The sequence below is a fragment of the Montipora foliosa genome, chromosome 2, assembly GCF_036669935.1.
Source record: "Montipora foliosa isolate CH-2021 chromosome 2, ASM3666993v2, whole genome shotgun sequence".
Taxonomy (NCBI): domain Eukaryota; kingdom Metazoa; phylum Cnidaria; class Anthozoa; order Scleractinia; family Acroporidae; genus Montipora; species Montipora foliosa.
In genome coordinates, this window is record NC_090870.1 from 46,900,102 (window position 1) to 46,907,601 (window position 7,500).

The window sequence follows — 7,500 nt, forward strand, 5'->3', positions numbered from 1 at the left end:
GTTCAGATTAAATGGATTTCAGTTGCAAATGGGTCTTTGGAACCAATTTCATAAACTGCAAGGATAAACCTATGGTGCATACGCATGGTTTACAGACATGAATTTGTTAATTATCTTGTTTCTGTAGATCTGGTAACAAAGATTACCAATAGAAGACGACGTTTCCAAGTCATCTTGATTTCGTTTCAAGTCATTCAAATTACGGTCGTTTACTGAAATCGAAATTAAAATTAAGTGTGTATTTTTCGACAGCTAACGAATCAGCGTGCGCGCAGTAAAAATACACTTAATTTCAATTTGGATTAAAACGACTGTTATTTGTATGACTTGAAAATTAAAATCAGTCAAGTCAAGATGACTTCGAAACGTTGTCTTCTATGGGTAATCTTTGTTACCAAATGCTTTACAATTTTGTTTTCCGAATTTTGTATATGTGGCTCATTTTAAACATTTAAAGCACTGCCTGAAAGATTTCAATGAACTTCACCGAACCAGCCCGACTCAAAAGCCTTCTCTCGTCGCGTCAACCTTGACGACAACTCTAAATTAGCCACTGAAAGTTTACGTCATTATTGCAGCCCGCTGCATTTTTCCTGGAAACCCAGATCACGGCTTTTTATTGAGAGCATTCAGAAACAGGGGCGACATGATTAAACACGGTGAACGGATAACTTATGGCTGTTTGGAAGGATACAGTTTGATTGGAACTGCTACGCAGGAGTGTAATGATGGAAGATGGACAAACGGCAGATCAGTTTGTAAAGGTAAGTGATGGGTTTCTGGTCCAACTAAATATAAGGTTCATTTTTCACCTCAAAACATGTCAACTTCAGTTTTTTTCTTTTTCTTTTTTTTTTTTTTTTGCGCTTAATCATTTGCACTATCAACACTAGCCCTAGCCTACGTGCAGCGGTTCTTTCGCCCCGAAGGGGGGAAGGGGGGGGGGGGGAAGGTACGGCTACATGTAGGCTACAATAACTCGTGATCATTCAAACCTCCTTTGTCCATTTTCTAACTTTCCTTTCATCAACTGTCTTTTGTTTGACTTATCCCAAATGCTAGCCTCCTGTCGACCACCAGGGGATATAGAGCATGGACGCAAAATTGGTGACAGTTACAAGCACGGGGAAAGAGTTCGATATCAGTGTGATTTTGGTTACACTCGCGATGGAGAGCAAGAACTGATCTGTCTTGATGGAGCATGGAACTTTGATCGACCGATATGTAGAGGTAAATGTAAAATGTGCTTGAAGCGTGCTATAAAAGGGAACGAAAGAAACAAAGAAAACTATGCAATGACCAAAAGACAAATTTCGTTTGTCACGCCGTGTTGTCACGTCTTTAAGGCTTGTGATGGAAGATCGTCATCATTATCTCTTTCTTTACCCGACGGATTTTTAGAGTAGCTTGGTGTAGTTAATATCTCCAAGCATTTACCCTCCCAACGATGATATACCCACATAACACAGACCACAACACCGGGAACTCCATGCCCTGCTCTTTGCGAATGGAGTGTGGGTTTTTTTCGCCACGTTGCCAAGCAACCAGTCTAACATTTTGCAAGCCATTTCAGGCTCGCTTATGTACACTTTGATTTGATTCATTGGAAGAGCGCGCTCAGTGGTTAATTTTAAGACTGAAATTTAAAGCACCGTGACAGGTGACCGTGATGTCTTCATGGTAAAATAACTCTGGAAATTTGTTGCAAAGGCGCTTGGTGCTTTTATTGTACATTTGTCTGGTTTTTCTTAAGGGTTTATCATTGAACGTTTGTCGAGATTTCGTGCTCAGGATAATGTCTGAACAAATTAAAGCAAACTGCAGTTACCAGACTGAGCCTACCGTATGTATAAGTAGAACAAGTTTAATTTAGGCCTTTTCTGTCGGGAGGAATGAAGGAGCAGGAGAGTAGGGGGTAAGGGCATTTTCGAGCGCGTTCGTAAGATTTTGTTCGGGATACAAATTTTAGAGATTTAACATTTTCGCTATACTTTCGGAAATTATCTTGGAGTTTATCATTGTGTTAAAACAGTTTCTCAACAGAAAGTATTTGCATTTGAGACAAACAGGACTCAGTAATTATTCCTTATCTTGTCTAGACATGAGAGAGAAATTAAAACTGTTCGTCACATACACCCTACCCACCCTCTCCCCCGATATGTAAATACTAAGATTGTATTGTTAAAATTACTAAGACTGCTGACTTTGAACCCTGTACTCTATTTTTGTAGCACCTTGTAGCCGTCCAAAAAGGCCAATAAACGGAGGAACGCGAGGAGATAACTTCAGTCACAACGAGAAAGTGGTGTTTTTCTGTGATGATGACTATGAGCTTGAGGGTGACTCCCAGATCATATGTAACGATGGTTCTTGGAGTGGCTCCTCACCCAGCTGTATCGGTACGTTCTCATTTTTTATAAACAAAAAATTGAAAAAAATACTAGTTGTAGAAAAAGTTTGAAAGAACGAAATAAAAGAAAACAACTAACATTCTTCTTTGTACGTTCTTCTCCTTTTTTGCTCTTCGGTCGCAATTTTTGTGTAAGAGCTAGTCGCTGCGGTTGGGAAAATACCAAGAAAAATCAATTTTTCCCCGAACTAAGCCATCTAAAAACAATGCTTATATCAAGTGTTGTTTTGAAATAAGGCGATTCTTCTTTGCAAGTGGAGTTTAACAGTTCGATTCCCCTTGATTTAGCTCTCTGTGGCTCAAGTGGTCAGTCTTAAACAGTACACAAAGGGAGTCAATAAAACACAAAATTCCGTCAAAGATTATAGTCTTCGATGCAAAACAGAAATTTGATATTTCCCCTACCAGTTGCTAAGTCATGTTTTAAAAAGCAGTTCCTTTTTCTTAACATAGCTACTTGTCCCAGTCTTGGTGAACCAACTCATGGAAGACGTTTGGGTGATGATTTTAAAGATGGTAAAACGGTGACATTTGGGTGCAATATGGGTTATGACCTATTTGGCACCGAGACTATTCAGTGCAATGGTGGCTTTTGGAATGGAAGCATTCCTGAATGTAAAGGTACTTCGTACAATGTTCACGAAATTATTGATATTGCCATGCGTCGTCCGATTTGCGTGTAATAGTTTACAAATGACTTCAAAACGACAATATCGAGAGCGAGTTTGTCACCACCAAAACAGACAAATGAAAACCGTGAAAGGTCTTTCCATCTTTCGAAAACCAAATACTCTGCGTGTCCGATTTCGCCACGCTCGACGATATCTTGCCAGGTTTTTCTCAGTACCAAGCCATTTTTGTTGAAATAAGTTCCTTGTACTTTTGTGATTGCTCGCGACTTCTCCAAAACCTTTCCTACATCGACTTTCCTCTAGTCTGAGAACAACCTCGTTCCCAGGGTCTCTCGTCTCTGCCTCCTTTCTCAACGACGAAGGAGGGAGAGAAGAGTTACCCTGGTAACGAGGTTGGTCTGAGAAAATGCCTTTTTCAGTATTTTCTTAACTTCCCTCCATTATGAAACCAGAGGGAAAAGATGCTGACGACGTTATCTTTTAATTTTTTTTTTTTTAATTGCTCTACTCTCTTTGCCAAATCCTTGATCATAATACTTCCCTCGTTTATCTGACATCGTAGTGGCCAACTTGAAAACATTTGTTCCTTTGGACACTACGAAATGTCAAATACGGAACCTTCTAAATTGTATATTTTTATCCTTGCCAGTTGATTATGCTTTATTCAATTTGTAAAATAATGTAAATAGTGCAAACTCGGTGGTTGTGAGCAAGAACTATTAAAAATTCCACATTATCATACACATCAGTTAAGTTTTCTTCGAGTGCAATTTGTTGACATATTTAATGTCACCTGCGGCCAGACCGCCTCAATGGGACTCCATTCCATTCCTCTGTCAATAGTGTGTGAGTTTTTCAACGTCCCATAGAATTTAATGACTGACGAGGGATGGTTTCTGATATAGCAACTAGGGTTTATCGTCCTTATCCAAAAATTATTTCCAGTTGCAGATTGAATTACGAAAACGGCATTTTCTACTTAGTTATTTTAATACACCGAGTGTACCTCGGTTTGCACTCACGACCTCTCGCTGGATAGTCAAGATGCTCAACCAAGTGAGCCAATTGCATTTCATTGCTAAGCCGAATTGTGTATTTTCTCAGAGGGGCATAAAACTATAACGGGATAATGCTCTTTCACGCTTTTGTGAATTCAAGATATGACCAGACCTTAGAGCAACCTCTCAATATTTAAGTATGGAAGCCTTTCAGGTAAATAAACTTTATAGCTTGGTCTTGTGAACTTATGCCCCGTTCACACCAATCCTTATCCATGTTTTGAAGATGTTTAATTAAACACGGTTTAAAAGTGTTTTCTTTTTACATCATGGATACTGATTTTTGTCGACTACAAATTTAGCACAGAACAAAGCGTGTATTGCATGAAACTCACCTGAATTTCATGTAAAAGCGATTCCTACATTTCTGACCATTTCTCTGTGACTGATTTTCATTTTGTTAACCCAGGTTTACTCAACATGTCTTGTTGGTGTGAAATGGGTATTATTCTCGTAATTGTACTCCAAAAAAAAAATAACAATTATATAGAGAGGTTGCCAGGTTTGAATTGTGATAGTATTTTAATCGCCCTGTTTTTAAGGTTGTTTCAAGTTTCTTTTTGTCCAAAAAAAAATCACCGTCCACTTCAGGGCATCTCTATTTCATTTAAAAAATTAGAACCTTATTTAACCGAGAACATCAATTATACTTAACAGCAAATTGTTTCTAATAGGTCAATGCGTCTTCACGGGCGACCCTCTTAAAGCTTTTATGCTTGATCAAATCATCCAAGAAGGTAAACATCTGAAGCACGGAAGCATTGTAGAGTTGGCTTGTGAGGCATCCCTTGAATTAATTGGACCTGCAGCTGTTTACTGCAATGACGGACAATGGAATGCAAGTTTGCCTGCATGTAAAGGTTTGTATTTCAGTTGGGTAATCTTCATTTCCATTCTCTTACCTGAAGAACCGACTTTTGACGCCGTGAATACAATAAGAGGGTGTTGATGGAATTAGCTAAAAGCCAATACAAGGAGTTTAACATTTATCTTCAGGCGAGAAATTTAAAAAGGTGATATATATGATAAGGGAGGATTACTAAAAATTGTTTGTTGAGTTGGATAAACATAAAGTCTCTGAACTAGCACTAAACGACATCAGGCAGAAATAGGCCATTTTACATGTCTGAGTTTGGTGTACAGGCTTAACAGGCTCCCATGCAGACGGAGGTGATCTTGTCGTGATACAGACCTCGTTTTTACCCCGGCAAAACATATTGTTTTCAAAAGAACAGTAAGTGTAACTTGGCTTTCGTCGCAAGGCCAGGTAGCTAAGCAAATATTGTCAAATGGCCTATTTCTTTTGGCTAATTGTGAATTTCGAGAAACGACGTAAAGCTGTTTTGAAGGGTTGCTATGCTATGAAAAACAGTAACGAGGTTTGTCTTAACTTTGCGTACTAAAAACGTCAATTTTTTTGGCACACAATTGGAACTGCAAGTGACATTTACTGTTGCCATTGCGATGGCTGTTTCATATATTTACCTCTCACGATGATTTAACTAGCAATTTCGCCCATAGACATATAGTGTATCTTCGATGAAAGACCAATGATGTTTAATTTTCGCTCCATTTCTGTTTAATTTAGCTGTTTGTTATGATCCTGGGCCCATCACACATGGAAAAAAAGATGGAAACGACTTTTCACATGGCAAACATGTCAAATATAAATGTGACGGTAGTTACAGTTTGGTGGGAAATCATCAACTGACATGTCATGACGGTCAGTGGAATTCAGATCCACCCCTGTGCAAAGGTAAATTATCACTCAACAGAGAAACAGAGAAAAAGCCTATGGATCGTGACCACGTTTAGAAATGGTTTGATTTTAAACTTCTTTCCGACCGATGCCCTCTTTGCCCTTTGTTGGGGATTTCTTGATTACTTGCATGAATAGTGCAGATCTATACTACTTAGTGTCTCTAATCCCTGCACCACCAGAGAGGAACAAATTTTACTATTATCCTTCTCCTTAAACAAAATTAAGATATCAAAAAGCCCTAGAAATTATTTCTACTCATATAGGAGTTCAAGTTTGCATTATCAGTTTTAAAGGTTAACGCACTGTCGCCCTTAATTTTTGCGGACGAAAAGTTTCCAGTACTCTTGTCCCATAATGCGCTGTTCATTATTATGATCAACGAGCTAGCAATGGATGACGCCCTTCTATGGAAATATGTAAATGACACGACTGTGTCAGAGGTAGTCGGAAAGGGTTATGCTAGAAATTCTCAGCTGAAAGTGGATAACGTGGAAAACTGGTCTACACAAAATATATAATCAACTAAGCAATGACAAATCTAAAGAACTGCGGAGCTTTGCTACGAATCAAGCCGAACTACCTAGGCCGAACTACTCAGGTCAGGTCAGGTCGCTCCTGCCACAGGTATCATGCTACCCTGTGCTACCTGCTGCATGCAGAGAAGGAAAACTCTGTCAAAAACCTCCGCTGCCTTGCGGCTAATATCTCCTCAGAGAAAAGGCTTCAGGAGTTAACCTCGAGGAGAAATCTGGAGCTGGAGTCCCATAGGCGGTTCGTTGTTGTAATCAATCTCGTTCTGGCAACTCCTGCGACGTCAATGGCCCCGGACCGTACCGGCCCTGCCGTTCCGTCCGGACCAGTCATCGCCGTGGAGAGGGGGGTCCTGCTAACTGGGCAAGAGCTGGTCCTCCTTATCCCTCTGCCCTGGCCTGTGCCCTGGAGAGGACACTCCAGCTTCGCCTCACAGCGTCGAACCAACACGGAAAGCGGCAGTCACCGGTTATAAGCCACAATGCTTGATTGGCGTAGAGCGTGGCGCCAGGGGTCGCTTTCGTCGGTGGGAGGGATCTTCGGATCTCACTGGACAGCTACCGCCCGCCTTAGCCGGGCAGCTCCCGGTCAATAAGGTGCTGTCCCGCCACGGTCTGTCTTCCTCATTGGGTGCATGGGGATTAGGTAACAACCGACAAGCAGACCGCAACATCCGCACCAAGCAAGATAACAAGAACAAGCAAAAGTAAGAGACCAGCTCTTAAACTGGGAACCTGGAACGTCCGCACCATGACTACCGGACTTGATGATCTCCAGAACATTAGTGATGCACGAAAGACCGCCGTCATCAACGATGAGCTTCTGCGACTGAAGATAGATATCGCCGCCTTGCAGGAGACTCGTCTAGCAGACTCTGGAACGCTGAAAGAAAAGGACTACACCTTTTTCTGGCAAGGAAAGAGCGCTGAGCATCGTAGAGAACACGGGGTGGGCTTCGCTGTCAGGAACACCTTGTTGAAGATGGTTGAACCAGGCGACAAGGGATGTGAACGACTGCTGACTCTCCGCCTCTACACATCTGACGGTCCAATCTCCCTCATCAGTGCCTACGCTCCCACTCTGACATCAACACCTGAAACTAAAGAC

General features: G+C 41.1%; 1 pseudogene; it reads left to right on the forward strand.

Annotated features, from left to right (window-relative positions):
- LOC137993342 (sushi, von Willebrand factor type A, EGF and pentraxin domain-containing protein 1-like) overlaps positions 1 to 7,500 on the forward strand; it is a 61,494-nt pseudogene that overhangs the window by 47,608 nt on the left and 6,386 nt on the right.